The sequence below is a fragment of the Bison bison genome, unplaced genomic scaffold, assembly GCF_000754665.1.
Source record: "Bison bison bison isolate TAMUID 2011002044 unplaced genomic scaffold, Bison_UMD1.0 scf7180017864374, whole genome shotgun sequence".
NCBI classification, from domain to species: Eukaryota; Metazoa; Chordata; class Mammalia; order Artiodactyla; family Bovidae; genus Bison; species Bison bison.
Window position 1 is genome coordinate 5674520 of NW_011494946.1, and position 20125 is coordinate 5694644.

At 41.2% G+C, this 20125-nt stretch overlaps 1 protein-coding gene across 2 annotated transcripts in view; it reads left to right on the forward strand.

Annotated features, from left to right (window-relative positions):
- Positions 1-20125, forward strand: part of COL6A5 (collagen, type VI, alpha 5) — a 160932-nt gene that overhangs the window by 505 nt on the left and 140302 nt on the right. The window lies entirely within an intron of this gene.

Consider the following 20125-nt stretch of genomic DNA (forward strand, 5'->3'; position numbering starts at 1 on the left):
CAAGTAGCAGCTGCATCCCCTGGCACCTGGTTAGAAATGTAAATTCATGGGCCCCACCCCACACCTGCTGAGCCTCAGTCTCTGGGACTGGGGAGTATGTGTGTTAACAAGTCCTCCTGGAGATTCTGACCCTGCAGAAGTTTGATAGCCACTGACTTAGAGGTCACTTGGGTCTAACACTTGGGCCCCTTACCCCATGCAGGACCCCTAAAATAAACAGCAGTGGGTGCACAGTGAGCCGTAAGGCGATAGTTACTGGGGTAGATTCAGATACTGCATCATAAGAACTTTGAAACACTCATAGTTTGTAGAAATTGCTGCTGCTACTGCTGCTAAGTCGCTTCAGTCGTGTCCGACTCTGTGCGACCCCATAGACGGAAGCCCACCAGGCTCCCCCGTCCCTGGGATTCTCCAGGCAAGAATGCTGGAGTGGGTTGCCATTTCTTTCTCCAATGCATAAAAGTGAAAAGGGAAAGTGAAGTCGCTCAGTCGTGTCCGACTCTTAGCAACCCCATGGACTGCGGCCCACCAGGGTCCTCCCTCCGTCCATGGGATTTTCCAGGCAAGAGTGCTGGAGTGGAGTGCCATTGCCTTCTCTGGTAGAAATTGCTATTCTGTACCAAACTGTGAACTACCATCTCTGAAATTTCCTCGAAACAGCACTCACCACTTTCACAAACATCTCTGAGTTTCTGCTGTGTGTCAGGTTCCAATTAAGTTTCTTTCAAAATGAAGAAGGGAGTTATCTGGCTCTTAATATCTTCAAACTGCTAGCATATTTTTCCTTTAACCAGGATCTTTGTAATTTGGTGTAGTGTTTCATATCTCAGTTTTATTTTGGTTTTTAGCATTTAATTGCTCCTTCTGAAGTTATTTTTTTATTATTGTTGTTAACTCAGAATGCCAGAATAGATATTTTGGAAGAGATGTGTTTACTTTGTGAGTGAGTTCTGAACAAAATTTTTAAGAAAAAAAAGATTCACATTGGCAGGACATATTTTCTGATCTTTGTATTAGTTTATGTAATATATTTTACAAGTAGAATAAATAGGGATCCTGAAATTTCTTATGAATCAAAATGAGAGGAGATTTGTCCCCTTTTCTGAAAAGCCCAATGCCAGAGCTAGCTACCTCCTAGGAACTCTGAAAAGGAATCAGTTGCTATGGGGATGCCCCTTGGAAACAATTATGGATGCCAGGTATATCCAAATCATGTGGTTCCTCATTCTCCAAGGTTCTGAACAATTTCTGTAGATGAGGCTGAGAACTTTACTCATGAAATATTCAGTGATGAAGGTTCTGTGAATGGTTTGCTTTCAATTGTGGGGTTTTTATTTTTGTTTGTTTGTTTTTCTGCTTCTCCTTTGGTGACTTAATTTAAATATTATGTCTAAATCCGTTACTGACTTATTCTGAGACTCTGGAAAAATGTTGTATATATTTCTCAGTTTTCTGGATGCAGGATGTATGGTCTTGAGGTGGCACTTGCCAGCATGATTTCAAAGTATCACCCCAGAGCTCCCTACGTGCATTATGGTTACAACCTGGACTCTACTAATATGTTAAAGCAGAGAAAATGCTTAATACGGTGGCCATATAATTAATTATGTATGCGTGTTTTAACTTAAAACATCTGAAAGGCTTGCTCACTGATGTCAAAGGCTAACTAAATTTTCTTCAAAAACAACTTTGGAAATGTTGGTAAAATTTTAAGCCAGTGCTAGGAAAGTCATGAGCGTCTGAAAATAAAGTTTGTTCCTGTAAACTTTTCTGTATTCCTCAGAATCATGCCTGTACATACTTGTTCGTAAGTACTCAAAGAACATATAATCAGCATCCTTCTGTAACAAAGTATAAGATTTATGACATATATCTTGTTTGCATGTAATTTTATGTTGTGATTTTCTGCCTTCAAGTTCAAATCACCTTCCAAAAGGGAGGACTTTCGAATCTTGGAATATTTACCTAGAACCCTTTAGCTCTAGCAGTGAAGAACAGAAATTCACTTGAAATGTGTACTTTTCATGGCACTGAGGTTTACTTTTAGGATACTGCTGTCAGTCTTGTAGGGTCTAGCTTCAGGTCCTCTCTAACCACGTACAAAGGAGGAAAAGGTAAGAGCTGGGAAAAACTGGGACCTCGGATACAAACAAGATGCATGCCCACCTCCCTCAGGAGGAAGAGCTAGCTTGTAGTGCCTGTGACAGTTGCCAGCATTTTTGTTACTCCTGTCAATCCCCAGTGCCTGATGGTACTGCCCTAGATTTTTCTGTTGTTTCAGTTTTGACTTTTCAAGCCATTCTTTGGGGGGTATTCTGTAATCCAAGACTGGGTCTCTGAAAAGCCACTGTGAAATTCCACATTATTTGCAGGGCTCAGAAGATACCTTGAGTCTTCTCCCTTAGCATGGTTAACTACTTATCTTTGACAATAAGGGACATAAAGAGACCTGAATAGTGAGCTGCTGCTGCTGGTAAATCGCTTCAGTTGTGTCTGACTCTGTGCAACCCCATAGACGGCAGCCCACCAGGCTCCCCCATCTCTGGGATTCTCCAGGCAAGAACACTGGAGTGGGTTGCCATTTCCTTCTCCAATGCATGAAAGTGAAAAGTGAAAAGTGAAAGGGAAGTTGCTCAGTTGTGTCTGACTGTTAGCGACCCCATGGACTGCAGCCTACCAGCCTCCCCCATCCCTGGGATTTTCCAGGCAAGAGTACTGGAGTGGGCTGCCATTGCCTTCTCAGGAGAGCCTTATAAAGACAGTGTAAGGCAGTGGAAAGAGCATCATCTTTACATTTAGAGAGACCTCAAGTTTCGGGGCAAGATGTACTACCTTAATTTCTCTATCAGTAGTACAGGCATAATTATACGACACGAAGACCTGTCTTCTGCTGAGTCATCCACTTTCTGTGTGTATTTCATCGGCAAACCTTTGAGACAAAGGAGGTTTGAAAATGTGTTTTTGTAGCTGAGCATGTTGCCCCATTCATTGATACAGAGATTCTGTTGATAACAATGTAGTAACGGGCAATGGGTAGGCAACTAGAAATCTATGTAGCGCAGACGCTGGACAAGAATGGTACTTTGAAGAGCGAGTGACAGTGGATGTGTTGGGTACATGTGAGTGCATTGGGGGATAGAAGGTGAGAGAGAAAGTGTAATAACAAATTTCTAGGCAACTAGGTGGCTTGAGGATGTTCAAGTCAAACGGACAGGCCCTGAAATAGAAACACTCTGGGCATGATTGCTGTTGTTCAGTCACCAAGTCATGTCCAACTCTCTATGACCCATGAACTGCAGCATATCAGGCTTCCCTGTCCTTAACTATCTCCTTGAGTTTGCTCAAACTCATGTCCGTTGAGTCAGTGATGCCATCCAATCATCTCATCCTCTGTCACCCCCTTCTCCTCTTACACAGCATCAGGGTCTTTTCCAGTGAATCAGCTCTTATCATTAGGTGGCCAAAGTATTGGAGCTTCAGCTTCAGCATCAGCCCCGCCCTTCCAATGAATATTCAGGGTTGATAGCCTTTAGGATTGACTAGTTTAATCTCCTTGCTGTCCAAGTGACTTTCAAGAGTCTTCTCCAACAGCACAGTTCTAAAGCATCAATACTTTGATGCTCAGCCTTCTTTATGTCCAACTTTCACATCCATACATGATACTGCAAAAAGCATAGCTTTGACTCTATGGACCTTTGTCAGTAAAGTGATGTCTCTGCTTTTTAATACACTGGCTAGGTCTGCCACAGCTTTTTTCTTCCAAAGAGTGAATGTCTTTTAATTTCATGGCAGCAGTCACCATCCACAGTGGTTTTGGAGCCCAAGAAAATAAAATCTGTCACTGTTTCCATGATATTGTAATAATAGTGATATCTCTATCTAGGTCTTGAAGCAGTTTATTAAATGATTATATCTAAATCTTGCAGTAATCCTGAAAGTTTTTTTTTAAGTAGATGTGTTTATTACTATTTCATTAATGAAGAAAATGAGGCTTAAGATGGCAAGAGCACATGCCGCCCAGTTAGTAGAGACCTACCCTGGACCTTAGCTTTACTTTACTCAGTTCATCTCCTTAATAGAGAGGGAGCAGGTTGTAGAAGAAATGAGAGAATGAAGATGACTCTGTGATTAGGTAAGAAAAAAAGGAGAGAGGGAATGTAATGATTTGAGAGTCTACCCTACCTATCAGGGCTTCCCTGATAGCTCAGTTGGTAAAGAATCTGCCTTCAATGCAGGAGACCTAGGTTGGATCCCTGGGTTGGGAAGATCTCCTGGAGAAGGGAATGGCTACCCACTCCAGTATTGTGGTCTAGAGAATTCCATGGACTGTACAGTCCACGGGCTCTCGAAGAATCAGACACAACTGAGCAAGTTTCACTACCTGGGTGCAAATCAAAATGTCATCATTTAATAGCTGTGTGAACTTGGGTGGAGCTTCCCAGGTGGTGGAGTGGGAATCCCGCTGCCAGTGCAGGAGATGCAGGGTCAATCCCTGGGTTGGAAAGGTCCCCTGGAGAAGGAAACGGCAACGCATTCCAGTATTCTTGCCTGGAAAATACCATGGACAGAGGAGCCTGGCGGGCTGCAGTCCATGGGGTCACACAGAGTCGGACATGACTGAGCATGCATGTGCTTGGGGGAGGTAGTTTACATCACCATCTTCTTTTATCTTATGGGCAAGTGGTAGTCGTGACCCACAGAGGCCGTGACTAAGAGAAACAATTAAAAGTTGATTGAGTTAATTGAGGTTGCTGACAAAATAAATCCAGAAAAAAAAATCCGTAGATTCTGTATAAAGTAGTAACAAGCAGCTAAAAGTATAATGAGAGGAAAATGTCTGTTCCCAATATCAATAAACTACAAAATAGCTGAGAGCCATAAATGTGAAATGTGTTCAACCAACTTCTGTTGGATCCTAATTTTACTCCCCTTGCCCCTCATCCCCTTACCCCCAAAACATATTTAAAACCTGCACAAAAAAACCCAAAGCACCAATGTGGGTATTATGCTTCCAATAAAGAATGAAGCATCTGGTATATGCCAAACAGAGATTAAAAATTATTCCAAAAAAAGAAGAAAATTACTCTGAACTCTAAGGCATTAGAGAAAACAGGTTTATAATAAAAGTGGTCAAAAAATGTAAGACATAATGAAAGGGAAAGCCAAGAAAAGCACAAAAGGAAAATAGAACTGTTACAAAACCAAAACCCATATTAGAAGCAATTAGATATAAGTCAACTTTGTGGAAAATTGAGCTTTGACTTAAATGGCACTTTGGGGAAAAATTTCACAGATTGCAGAGCATATGGACAGAGGAAGAAAACTGGTTAAGGAGAGTAATGGTGATAGAGGACAAATAACAGACAAAAAGCACAAAACCATGTGACTTTCCAGGAAAAAAAAGAGAGAAAGATCAAAGGGAAGTGAAAATAAATATAAAACATATTGCATTTCTTCGGTCTCGAACTATTGTTAATTTCAAGATGCACCATTGATTTAAAAATAGCTTTCAAGAGAATAAAAGTAAATGATTAATTACTGCATGGACATGTTACTTACAAGTTATTTCTTAGTTTGAGAAACACCAAATGTGAAAAAAAATCTTTTAATTGAAGAAATATGGAATTAGATGAAAACTTTGCTAAAGTAAAAGAACATCTAAATTGGCAGATCAAAATCCTCAGTCTCATTATGTTCCAGGAAAACAAAAACAAAGATTAGCATGGTGTTATTGAGATTAATAGATACATTATGTGGACAGAAAAATTAAAAATAAATTAGGCTAACCAAATGAATTATCTCAATAACATCAGATTCTGGAAGGCAATGACTCAGTAACAAAGAACTGAAAGGAAAACTGAAATGGATGAGACCCAAGAATATATTCTATATAGAGCCACATTCTATATATGGGTTGTGTTCTATTTCTGTTAAACAGTACTGATTTAGACTGTTGGCAAGTTGAAAATGTATCCGAAAGACATTCACAATTATGACAGACTTCAGAATATATGACTTAATCCTTTGCTACACAAAGTGTTTTCAGAGGACCAGCCTCCTTTAGGGTCTTGTTAAATATAAAGAATGCACTCCAGAGCTATTGAATCAGAGCCTGCATTTTAAAAAGACACCCAATATCTGGACAAAACTTTAAATCAAAAAGATACATGCAAGACTATGTTCATAACAGCACTATTCACACAGTGAGACATGAAGAGCACCTAAATGTCCATTGGTGGATGACTGGCTAATGAAAATGTGGTACATATATACAGTGTGGTACATTTCAGGCGTTTGCCATTTGCAGCAACATGAATGGACCTAGAAAGTGTCATACTAACTGAAGTAAATCAGAAAAAGAAAGGCAAATACCACATGATATCCCTTATACGTGGAATCTAAAATATGACACAAATGAGCCTATGCAAGAAACAAACAGACTCACAGACATAGAGAACATTCTTGTGGTTGCCAAGGGGAGATTGAAAGGGGGAGGGATGGAGTGGGGTTTGGGGTTCAGTTCAGTTCAGTTCAGTCACTCAGTCATGTCTCTGCGACCCCATGGACTGCAGCACGCCAGGCCTCCCTGTCCATCACCAACTCCCAGAGTTTACTCAAACTCATGTCCATTGAGTCAGTGATGCCATCCAACCATCTCATTCTCTGATGTCCCCTCCTCCTCCTGCCTTCAATCTTTCCCAGCATCAGGGTGTTTTACAATGAGTCAGTTCTTCCCATCAGGTGGCCAAAGTATTGGAGCTTCAGCTTCAGCTTCAGCATCAGTCCTTCCAATGAATATTCAGAACTGATTTCCTTTAGGATGGACTGGTTGGATCTCCTTGCAGTCCAAGGAATTCTCAAGAGTCTTCTCCAACACCACATTTCAAAAGCATCAATTCTTCAGTGCTCAGCTTTCTTTATAGTCCAACTCTCATATCGTACATGACTATTGGAAAAACCATAGCTTTAACTAGATGGACTTTTGTTGGCAAACTAATGTCGCTGCTTTTTAATATGCCTTCTAGTTCAGTCATAGCTTTTCTGCCAAGGAGTAAGTGTCTTTTAATTTCATGGCTGCAGTCACCATCTGCAGTGATTTTGGAGTCTAAAAAGATAAAGTCAGTCACTGCTTCCACTGTTTCCCCATCTATTTGCCATGAAGTGATGGGACCAGATGCCATGATCTTAGTTTTCTGAATGTTGAGTTTTAAGCCAACTTTTTCACTCTCCTGTTATACTTTCATCAAGAGGCTCTTTAGTTCTTCGCTTTCTGCCATAAGGATGGTGTCATCTGCATATCTGAGGTTATTGATATTTCTCCCAGCAATCTTGATTCCATCCTGTGCTTCATCCAGCCCAGTGTTTCTCATGATGTACTCTGCATATAAATTAAATAAGCAGAGTGACAATATACAGCCTTGACATACTCCTCTCCTGATTTCGAACATGTCTGTTGTTCCATGTCCAGTTCTAACTGCTGCTTCCTGACCTGCATACAGATTTCTCAAGAGGCAGGTCAGGTGAAGTTTTCCACACTTTCTGGTAATCCACAGAGTCAAAGGCTTTGGCATGGTCAATAAAGCAGGAGTAGACGTTTTTCTGGAACTCTCTTGCTTTTTTGGTGATCCAGCAGATGTTGGCAATTTGATATCTGGTTCCTCTGCCTTTTCTAAATTCAGCTTGAACATCTGGAAGTTCATGGTTCACGTACTGTTGAAGTCTGGCTTAGAGAATTTTGAGCATCACTTCACTAGCGTGTGAGATGAGTGCAATTGTGTGGTAGTTTGAGCATTCTTTGGCATTGCCTTTTTTGGGATTGGAATGAAAACTGACCTTTTCAAGTCCTGTGGCCACTGCTGAGTTTTCCAAATTTACTGGCATATTGAGTGCAGCACTTTCATCTTTCAGGATTTGAAATAGCTCAACTGGTGTTCCATCACCTCCACTAGCTTTGTTCATAGTGATGTTTCCTAAGTGATGTTTCCTAAGTTTCCATAGTGATGTTTCCACTTGACTTCTCACTCCAAGGTGTCTGGCTCTAGGTGAGTGATCACACCATCGTGATTATCTGGGTCGTGAAGATCTTTGCTGTACAGTTCTTCTGTGTATTCTTGGCACTTCTTCTTAATATCTTCTGCTTCTGTTAGGTTCATAACATTTCTGTCCTTTATCGAGCCCATCTTTGCATGAAATGTTCCCTTGGTATCTCTAATTTTCTTGAAGATGTCTCTAGTCTTTCCCATTCTGTTGTTTTCCTCTATTTCTTTGCACTGATCACTGAGGAAAGCTTTCTTATCTCTCCTTGCTATTCTTTGGGACTCTGCATTCAAATGGGTATATCTTTCCTTTTCACTTCTCTTCTTTTCACAGCTATTTGTAAGGCCTTGTCAGACAGCCATTTTGCTTTTTTTGAATTTCTTTTTCTTGAGGATGGTCTTGATCCCTGTCTCCTGTATGATATCATGAATCTCTGTCCATAGTTCTTCAGGCACTCCCTCTATCAGATCTAATCCCCTGAATCTATTTCTCACTTCCACTGGATAATCATAAGGGATTTGATTTAGGTCATACCTGAATGGTCTAGTGGTTTCCCCCACTTTCTTCAATTTCAGTCCGAATTTGGCAATAAGGAGTTCATGATCTGAGCCACAGTCAGGTTCCAGTCTTGTTTTTGCTGACTCTATAGAGCTTCTCCATCTTTGGCTGCAAAGAATATAATCAGTCTGATTTCAGTATTGACCATCTGGTGATGTCCATGTGTAGAGTCTTCTCTTGTGAATACGCAAAAAGATAGTTTGGGATTAGCAGATGCAAACTGTTATATAGAACAGATAAACAACAAGGACCTACTATACAGCACAGGGAACTATATTCAATATCCTGTGATAAACCATATGGAAAAGAATATGAAAAAGAGTGAATATTCATGGCTAACTGAATGACCTTGCTGTACAGCAGAAATTAACACAACATTGTAAATCAAATCTACTTCAGTAAAACAAAATTTAAAAAATGATGCCCAGGTAATTCTTGGGCATATTAAAGCTGCAGAAACACTGTCCTAATTAACCGCTTCGGAAAAGTCACTTGGCCCAGCACTTCCTAACGGGCTTGTGCTATAAGGACACTGCATGTGCTGAGTTATTGCTCTCCTTCACCCGGGAGGTGAGGTAGAAGGCCTTGGACTGAGGACCTAAAGCACATTGTCCTTTTCTCTGTGTTCCATGATCTATAATTGTGCTGTCCTGTTAGGTAGCCACTCAACATAGGTGGTTACTAAGCACTTGAAATGTGTCTGAGTTGATTTGTGCTGTGGGAGTAAAATATATACCAGATTTTGAGGGCTTAGTATGAAAAAATAATGTGAAGTGTCTCATTAATAATCTTTATATTGACAATAAATTGATATTTAGATATGTCAGGTTAAGTGAAACATATTATTTAATTCATTTCACCTATTTATTTGGAAGAAAAGCAATGACAGACGTCGACAGTGTATTAAAAAGCAGAGAGATTACTTTGCCTACAAAGGTCTGTATAGTCAAAGCTATGGGTTTTTTTAGTAGTCATGTACAGATGTGAGAGCTGGACAATAAAAAAGGCCGATAGCCAAAGAATTAATGCTTTTGAACTATGGTGCTAGGGAAGATTCTTGAGAGTCCCATGGACAGCAAGGAGATCCAACCAGTCAATCCTAGAGGAAATCAATCCTAAATATTCATTGAAAGGACTGATGCTGAAGCTGAAACTCCAATACTTTGGCCACCTGATGTGAAGAACTGATGCATTGGAAAAGACCCTGATGCTGGGAAAGATTGAAGGCAGAAGGAGAAGGGGACAGCAGAGGATGAGATGGTTGGATGGCATCACCAGCTTGATGGACATGAATTTGAGCAAGCTCTGGGAGTTGGTGATGGACAGGGAGGCCTGGCATGCTGCAGACCATGGGATTGCAGAGTCAGACATGACTGAGTGACTGAACTGAACTGACTGAAGGGAAAACAGGGATTATAATGTTATATCAGATAATGTTGAGAGCAAATAATGTTGAGAGCATACTCAGTGAGGCCTCGTTCATGTTTTTTTTTTTTTTTTTTTTTAACTTTCTTCTCTTTCTCTATCTGCTCCTTGTTTTAACCTTCTTTTTAAAAAACTGTTATTTTTTGAGTGCTATTGATAAACAGCAGTAAAGTCTGGGGTAACAACAGTGGCCCAAATCAGATATCCTTCTCTGATGGAGTTTCTGACCTTGTGGTGGCACAAGCTGTCTCCAAAAGTCACATAATAATGATTACAAATGAGTATAATCCACGAGGACAACATAAACATTAGGAAATAACTAGCCTGTTACAGAAATATATTAAGCTAAACTGTAGGAAATAAAAGAAAATTGACGAAAATATAGTGTAGGGGAAATGCATTGCCTTTATTTTAGTCCTTGAGAAATTATATAGGCAAAAATAAATAAGGATAATCTAATAGATTAATAATAAATTCTATTATTATCAGGAATAATATGATTTTTTGTTCAAACATCTATTAGCCTTTTTAAAACGTGAGCTTATGTTGGTCACAAGGGAAACCTCAATGGATTAAAAAAAGAAATAGCACAGATCACAATCTCTGAATGCAACGCATTGAAGCCAAAAGTAAATAATAAAAGTAGGAGTTACACTCACACTGAAAAATAAAACAGCTTCAATAAAAAAGCCCCAAATTAAAATCTCTAACTATTTAAAAATTTAAAACCATAATTGAAGAATAACTGCCCTATAACAATCATGAAAATGCTCGCTTACCAAAGGCAGTGTTGTAGAGATATAGTTATAATCAGGAAAATGCATTGCTCAAAAAGTTTTCACTCCTAAGAAAAAAAAGAAAGAATAGAAATAATGGCTTAATCATTCAATTCAAGAAATTATAGGAAAACACAAAATGAACCCAAGTAAAGATAGAAACAGAAAATTGAGAATTAAGGCAAAGAAAAACAATAGGATTCATCAATACATGCAAAAAAGTTCTTTGATGAAAAATTTCTCAGTAAAAAGGATGACCTACTAATTGCCATAATCCAGAAAGAAAGAAAGAAAACAAATACATAATATTAGGAAAGAGAAGTTAGAGATAACCCTAGAGGGGAGAGAAAAAAAGAGAAGATAATGTGCCTGATTTTATCATAAACAATTTGAAACCAAGATGCAATGGAAAAAAGAAAGCGAGAATGATAATTACAACATCCACATGAAGAAGCAGTAGAAAGCTGATGTGGCATCTAACACTGGAAGGAATTAAGACAGCTGAAAGCTAGCACCCTTGACCCTGGGTAAATCCCGTCAAAACTTGAAGTGACAGATGACTCCTCTAACATTTAAAATGTTTAGAAACAAAGAGAAAGAAGAAAAGCTTCCTAATCATTCTTGTAAATGCAGAAGAATTGATACAAAAACCAAAGAGAGGTCACAAAAAGTAAAAGACATCAGTGTTCCTCACTTCCAAACAATGGTTCAAACTTTCCGAATCAAATACTAGCAAGTAAAATCTGACAGTACATACAAGAGGATGCATGATGACTACCTGGGGTTTGTTCCATAGTAGTTCGATGTTAAGAACTCTAATACGTTACCCACTAAGGTCTTGTTGAGGGCTTCCCAGATAGCTCTAGTGATAAAGGACCCACCTGCCAATGCAGATAGAGTTAAAGAGACATGGATTTGATCCCTGGGTCAAGAAGACCCCCTGGAGGAGGACACAGCAACCCACTCCAGTACTCTTGCCTGGAGAACCCCATGGAGGGAGGAGCCTGGTGGACTACAGTCCATGGAGTTGCAGAGTTGGACATGACTGAAGTGACTCAGCACACACACACACACACACACACACACACACACACACACATCTTGTTAAAGCTAAGCATATTATTAGTTTGTAAAAGAAAAATATACCTGGGAATTACAGTAGATGTTGAAAAAGTAATATTTCACAGCTATTCACAATTCTCTTAAATTTTAGGTTAAAATAAAATAGGCTTTTTTTAAAATTTATTTTTTATTGAAGGATAATTGCTTTACAGAATTTTGCTGTTTTCTGTCAAACCTCAACATGAATCAGCCATAGGTATACATATATCCCCTCCTTCTTGAACCTCCCTCCCATCTCCCTCCCCATCCCACCCCTCTAGGTTGATACAGAGCCCCTGTTTGAATTTCCTGAGATATACAGCAAATTCCCATTGGCTATCTGTTTCACATATGGTAATGTAAGTTTCCATGTTGCTCTTTCCATACATCTCACCCTCTCCTCCCCTCTCCCCATGTCCGTAAGTCTATTCTCTACGTCTGTTTCTCCACTGTTGCCCTGGTACTAAATAAATTCTTTAGTACCATTTTTCTAGATTCTGTATATATGTATTAGAATATGGTACTTATCTTTCTCTTTCCAACTCACTTCACTCTGTGTAATAGGTTCTAGGTTCATCCACTTCATTAGAACTGACTCAAATGTGTTCCTTTTTATGGCTGAGTAATATTCCATTGTGTATATGTACCACAACTTCTTTATCCATTCACCTGTTGATGGATATCTAGGTTGCTTCCATGTTCTAGCTATTGTAAACAGTGCTGCAATGAACAATGGGATACATGTGTCTTTTTCAATTTTGGTTTCCTCATCAAAAAATCTACAAACAATAAATGCTGAAAAGAATGTGGAGAAAAGGGAACACTCTTGCACTGTTGGTGGGGATGTAAATTGATACAGCCACTGTGGAAGACGGTATGGTGATTCCTTAAAAAACTAGGAATAAAACCACCATATGACCCAGCAATCTCACTCCTAGGCATGTACCCTGAGGATTTTTTTTTTTTAATATGGTGTGGGGCGTCAGAAGATTAGCCAAGATGGTGTGTTCAGACTCTCTCGTCCTTTGTTTTGTAAATAATGACTATGTAACAGCGTTGGATGGCATCACCGACTCAATGGACATGAGTTTGGGTAAACTCTGGGAGTTGATGATGGACAGGGAGGCCTGGTGTACTGCAGTTCATGGGGTCTCAAAGAGTCGGACGCGACTGAGTGACTGAACTGAACTGAACTGAACAGCTGAGATCATTTATAGCACCGCACACGCACATCATGAGGTACTCACTTGGTCGGGGCAACTGTGTGCAGTATGCCTAAATAACCTTCACCTGGAAAAGCCCTGAAGGGTTGTGTGAGGTTATGTTGTGTTATGCTCTGTCTGCTGCTACGGCTGCTGTGTCAGCCAGGAGAGAATAAACACATCTGCAGTTCCTACCGGAGAAGGCAATGGCACCCCACTCCAGTACTTTTGCCTGGAGAATCCCATGGACGCGGGAGCCTGGTGGGCTGCAGTCCATGGGGTCGCTGGAGTCGGACGCGACTGAGCGACTTCACTTTCACTTTTCACTTGCATGCATTGGAGAAGGAAATGGCAACCCACTCCAGTGTTCTTGCCTGGAGAATCTCAGGGACGGGGAAGCCTGTTGGGCTGCCGTCTATGGGGTCGCACAGAGTTGGACACGACTGAAGCGACTTAGCAGCAGCAGCAGCAGTTCCTACAGCGCTCCAGTCTCTTAGCTCGTGCCTGGCCTACCCTGGGGTCAGCAGACAGTGCAGGCTGTTCAGTGTGAACAGCAAAACAACTGGCATCAGAAACAGGGTCAGCAATACAACTGGCGTAGTTGGCAGGATACCCAGGGGGTAGGGGAGCCTGAGGCTCCACTGGGTGGAGGAAGCCAATGGCCACCAGATAGTATGTGGTACTGTGTGACTGTGGTCCTCTCGGGCGTTGGCTCTGGTGGAAGACTGGGAGGCGGTGGACGGTTCACCAGAGAGCATTGAGAAGGTGTTACGAAGGTGGTGAGTTCCCCTTTGCTGAACAAGGCGGCATAGACTGCTGCTGGCACTGTGGGGTGGATTTTCCTGATTGCCCTGAAGGCTAACAAAGGTAGTAATCTCAGTGATGCCAAGCCAATGACCATTGTGAAGGGAAGCTTGGAAGAGCTAGAGCAATGTATATTGGTGTTAGAGCAAGAGCCCTGTGACTGTGAAGAAGCCGGCATCTCTGACAGCCAGGTGGTAAGTGTTGGTGACGATGAACCTTTTGAGATGGCGGGAATGGATTCACGCTGCCAGCCCCACCGTTTGGTGCAATGTGGGAAAGCTCCCGGATACTATGAGTAAATGGCATACCCATGCTGAGTTGACCCAAGGGGTGAGAGAACTGGGCATGAAGCAGTCGGTATTTAACCCAACGACCTGAGGCCCAGATGATGAGCACTTTGCTGGTGGCATTCGATACACCATTTTGAACAAAGCCCCATCTACTTCTTTTGGATCCCTGACTGCTCTTCTTGCACCCTATGTGGGGTGCCCCATCTGTGAAGGGACCTCAGTGGTGGCTCGCTTGGGAGAAATAGAGGGGTGGCAGCAGGCAAAAAGTGTCAGGAGTGTGAAGATCCCGAAGCGGGGCTGAACCGGGAAAGGCCCCGTCTGGGTCATGCGGATGCAAATGTGGGCTGATTCGTGCAGAGGTGTACTGTAAAGGCTGTGTCCTCTCCTGCAAGTTTAGAACAGTGTATCGTGTAAAGTGTAAAGGCTGTGTCTTGTGACGTGCTTATAACCTCTGACTCTCTTGCAGACTTAGAACAGTGTGAACACATTCCACCCTGAACAGTAGAACATATTCCAAAGCATTTGGAATATGCGGGTGGGCCGTGAACGCCACAAAAACCCCCTCTTTGGTGGACTGGCACCTGTGGAGTGTTTTGTGGGTCCTTAAAAGTCCCGGAGGGGTGGGGTTGCCTCTGTGGAGGCCTTCCTGCAATCTCACAAGGACAGACAGTGGACCTGACTTGGCCATGGCAGATAAAGGCACTCCACCTGTGGAGGGTGGCTCTTCTATCCCTGTGGATAGAAGACGAGGACTGCAACATGCGTTCCAGGTGACACCTGGAGTTGGGTTTTGCTACGTGTTGGGGATGTAATTGCTTATTGTAGCTGATGCAAGAAGTGAATCTAAGGGTCAGTGTTACTCCCCAAGGGGAAAATCGCAGATGGACCGGGCGTAGAATGTGAGGCGAGAGACCCTGAAGGGGTGGAGTGCCGGGAGAGGGCAAATTAGCCAGGCTGGCGTGTTCAGGCTCTCTTGCCCCACGTTTCGTGATAATGACTATGCAACAGCTGAGATCATCATAGCACTGCACATGCGCGTCATGAGGTGCTCGCTTGGTCAGGGGTTGCCGTGTCAGTACGCCCGCATAAGCCTCACCTGGGAAAGCCCTGAAGGGCTGTGTGCGGTTGTGTTGTGTTGTGCTGTTTGCTGCTATGGCTGCTGAGTCAGCCAGCAGAGAGGCTGTGTTAACGGCTTCCATTCCGGCAGGGAGAGAATAAATGCATTTGCAGTTCCTACAGCTCCTCTCATTCTCTTCCAGCCCCTTATCTTGCGCCTTGCCCACCCTGGTTCAGCGAGCAAGGCGGACAGTGTGAAAAGCAAGACAATTGGCGTCACAAAAGGATCAGCAATACACATGGTTAGAAATATATGTTACAAACCAACTGCCAGCATATCACACTTTAATGGTGAAGCATTTGAAATTTTACCATTAAGTTAGGAACATTATCAACATCATTATTTAACATTACTTTCAAAGTTCTGGTCAATATAACAGGATAAAGTAATATAAGAGATAGACATTTAGGAAGGAGGAGACAAAGTAATCATTATTTCCATTTAAACTCAGAATATACTAGAAAAGTCTAAATGACTCAACAAGAGTGTTTAGGAAAGTGGCCAGTATAAATAATCATTTAGTAAAGTGAGTAGAAGAAAATATTCCATTTATAATAACAACAAAAAATATAAAACACCCAGGACTGTGTATATTTATTAATGTTAAGAGTGTATCCAGGGCTGCTGCTGCTGCTGCTGTCGCTTCAGTCGTGTCCGACTCTGTGCGACCCCATAGACGGCAACCCACCAAGGTCCCCTGTCCCTGGGATTCTCCAGGCAAGAACACTGGAGTGGGTTGCCATTTCCTTCTCCAATGCATGAAAGTGAAAAGTGAAAGTGAAGTCGCTCAGTCATGTCCGACTCTTAGTGACCCCATTAACTGTAGCCCACCAGGCTCCTCCATTCATGGGATTTTCCAGGCAAGAGTACTGGAGTACTGCCTGGCAAGAGTACTTGCCATTGCCTTCTCTGGTATCCAGGGCAGGGCAAGACAAACACTGATGAGGGGAAATGGCTCTTAAGAATCTTAGGTATATAGTTCATAGGAGAAATATAATTTGCAAGCTCACTAGTAATTACAGGAATTCAGAGAGCCATGCGGTAATATGAATTTCCCTCTTTATTCAGGATTCCAAAACTTTAACAGTGTGTGACGAGAATGTGAAGACATAAGTTCCCGTATGTTCCAGGGAGATATAATTTAGTACCACATTTTTGTTGCAATTGTTTAATATTGATTATAATTTTAGATATACATTCCCTTTGACCCAGAGTTTCCCCTCCTAGTAAGTTTCCTATAAAAATAACTTTCCCCTTGTGCTGTGAAGTGTATTGCAACATTGCTTAGAATTGTGAAAAAATTGGAAACATTCTAAGTATTCATCTATAGAGAGCTGGCTAAATGAGTTAGGATACCTTGGTATAGTGGAGTACTTACTATACAGCTGTTAGGAAGAATAAGAACAAGAGCAGAATTAACAGTAGTTAACAATAATCATTGACTAATCAGAAACAATGTTGGTTTCAACTAGTATGACAATACTGGTCAGGGACAGTTATGGACTTTCAAATAAGAAAGTGGGTGAACAGCTAATGTGAATATTAATAAAGTATGAATGAGGTAGATATATTTAGGAAGAATAATTAAGCCAACAATTGGTTTTAAAATTTAAAAACTCATATCAAGCAGGATAATAGAGATTAAAACATAATATTAAACTTGTCTAATTATTCAGTGCAAAGCTGGCAGCCTGCTGCCAAACAAAATTTTACTGAAACACAGCTTTATAGGGCCAATTTATTCATTCAGTACAGAAGGCATAGAGAACAGGGCCCACAGAAGTCAATGAAATGCCTTAATTTCTTTAAAAGATAGAAAAAAAATCAAATTTTTAGGGTCAAAATATTTAATTTTTTTTCTCACATCAGGAAAACAATGCAATGTTAGAGCCCACAAGAGTCTATTAATTTTTTCCAAAACAAACAAAAAAAATAATTCATGTATCTAAAGTTATTTAAATATAATTTTTAATTTACTTCTGTATTGGGAGGGAGCCCATACCAGAAGTTGTTAGGCCCCACAGAAGGCCTAAAGCAGTTCTGCAACCATGCTGGTGTGTTTGCATATTGTCTGCAGCTGATTTCACAAGTGCAGAATTGAGTAGTTATTTGTATACAAATTCCAGGAAAAATTTCCTGATCCTTGGCTTAGTGTATTAGTACTCATGATGTACTCAAAAAGCCTCTTGATGACAGTGAAAGTGGAGAGTGAAAAAGTTGACTTAAAGCTCAACATTCAGAAAACGAAGACCATGGCGTCTGGTCCCATCGCTTCATGGGAAATAGATGGGGAAACAGTGGACACAGTGTCAGACTTTATTTTGGGGGGCTCCAAAATCACTGCAGATGGTGATTGCAGCCATGAAATTAAAAGATGCTTACTCCTTGGAAGAAAAGTTATGACCAACCTAGATAGCATGTTCAAAAGTGGAGACATTACTTTGCCAACAAAGGTCCGTCTAGTCAAGGGTATGGTTTTTCCAATGGTCATGTATGGATGTGAGAGTTGGACTGTGAAGAAGGCTGAGCACCGAAGAATTGATGCTTTTGAAGTGTGGTGTTGCAGAAGACTCTTGAGAGTCCCTTGGATGGCAAGGAGATCCAACCAGTCCATTCTAAAGGAGATCAGTCCTAGGTGTTGTTTGGAAGGAATGATGCTAAAGCTGAAACTCCAGTACTTTGGCCACCTCATGTGAAGAGTTGACTCATTGGAAAAGACTCTGGTGCTGGGAGGGATTGGGGGCAGGAGGAGAAGGGGACGACAGAGGATGAGATGGCTGGATGGCATCACTGACTCGATGGACGTGAGTCTGAGTGAACTCCGGGAGTTGGTGATAGACAGGGAGGCCTGGCGTGCTGCGATTCATGGGGTTGCAAAGCGTCAGACACGACTGAGCGACTGAACTGAAATGAACTGACCTCATGTTGTTAAACAAAATCATCTTTATAAACTGAATTTTACTTTTAATACTATCCTGACCATGAAATTTTAAGAAAAAAGTTGTATCTTTTAAAGTCTTTGTATTAAAGAAGGAATGTCAACTATGGCAGTTAAAAATTTTAATAGAAGGAAAATCACCAAATAACCTATATTTAGATTAAATTATCTTCATGCCAGACTTCACAAAAAATATAAAAAGAATGAAGACAAAAAGGAAATTAAAAAAAAAAAAAATCTCCAAATAGTATGCTGTTCCAAATAGACTTAAGTGGCAAAAAACATCTGCCTTCTGTGGCATGGATGTAGCACAGTGACCTCATGAACAATTCAGCAGCTGACAGTATTAAGAGTATTGTTCCTGAGATCTAATTCAATTGTTTATAATTCTGCTACTAGAGTTTAAAGAAAACAATAATAGCTCACAAGGCATTGGCATACAATTTTAGATTTATTTTTGGATTCCTCAAATTTGTATTATGATAGGTCTATTTTAGCTTAGACTAAAAAATCTTAATTTTAAGATTCAGACTCTTGGCATTCAGGCACACAGGTCATGATTCATTTATTCATAAGATTTCTGGAAGATTATTTCCAAACTGGTATGAGTTTTGTCTCTAGGGATGGGAATGTGTATCCTGTGGTTTACTAACATAGAAGGAGAGTGGAAATGGTCCATGTGGCTAAGAAGGATCAGATTGTTACCAACACTAATTAGACTGGCCAGCTCATTGGGATACTAGGAAGCAGGTCAACCTGGGATTAGTAATGTTTTTAAAGTCTCTGTGCACCCCTTTATGCCTATTCCAGATCAGACCACTCCTACCTCCCTGCCCTTGGTACGCCATGCTCAAGGTCACATAATCTATCATCCACATTGGGCACATCAACTGTTCAGTTCAGTTCAGTTCAGTCACACAGTCGTGTCCGACTCTTTGTGACCCCATGAATCGCAGCATGCCAGGCCTCCCTGTCCATCACCAACTCCCGGAGGTCACTCAGACTCACGTCCATCGAGTCAGTGATGCCATCCAGCCATCTCATCCTCTGTCGTCCCCTTCACCTCTTGCCCCCAATCCCTCCCAGCATCAGAGTCTTTTCCAATGAGTCAACCCTTCGCATGAGGTGGCCAAAGCACTGGAGTTTCAGCTTTAGCATCATTCCTTCCAAAGAAATCCCAGGACTGATCTCCTTCAGAATGGACAGGTTGGATCTCCTTGCAGTCCAAGGGACTCTCAAGTGTCTTCTCCAACACCACAGTTCAAAACCATCAATTCTTCGGTGCTCAGCTTTCTTCACAGTCCAACTCTCACATCCATACATGACCACTGGAAAAACCATAGCCTTGACTAGACAGACCTTTGTTGGCAAAGGAATGTCTCTGCTTCTCAATATGCTATCTAGGTTGGTCATAACTTTTCTTCCAAGGAGTAAGTGTCTCTTAACTTCATGGCTATAGTCACCATCTTCAGTGATTTTGGAGCCCCCCAAAATAAAGTCTGACACTGTTTCCACTGTTTCCCCATCTATTTCCCATGAAGTGATGGGACCAGATGCCATGGTCTTTGTTTTCTGAATGTTGAGCTTTAAGCCAACTTTTTCACTCTCCTCTTTCACCTTCATCAAGAGGCTTTTTAGTTCCTCTTCACTTTCTGCCATAAGGGTGATGTCATCTGCATATCTGAGGTTATTGATATTTCTCCCAGCAATCTTGATTCCAGCTTGTGCTTCTTCCAGACCAGCATTTCTCATGATGTACTCTGCATAGAAGTTAAATAAGCAGGGTGACAATATACAGCCTTGACGTACTCCTTTTCCTATTTGGAACCAGTCTGTTGTTCCATGTCCAGTTCTAACTGTTGCTTCCTGACCTGCAT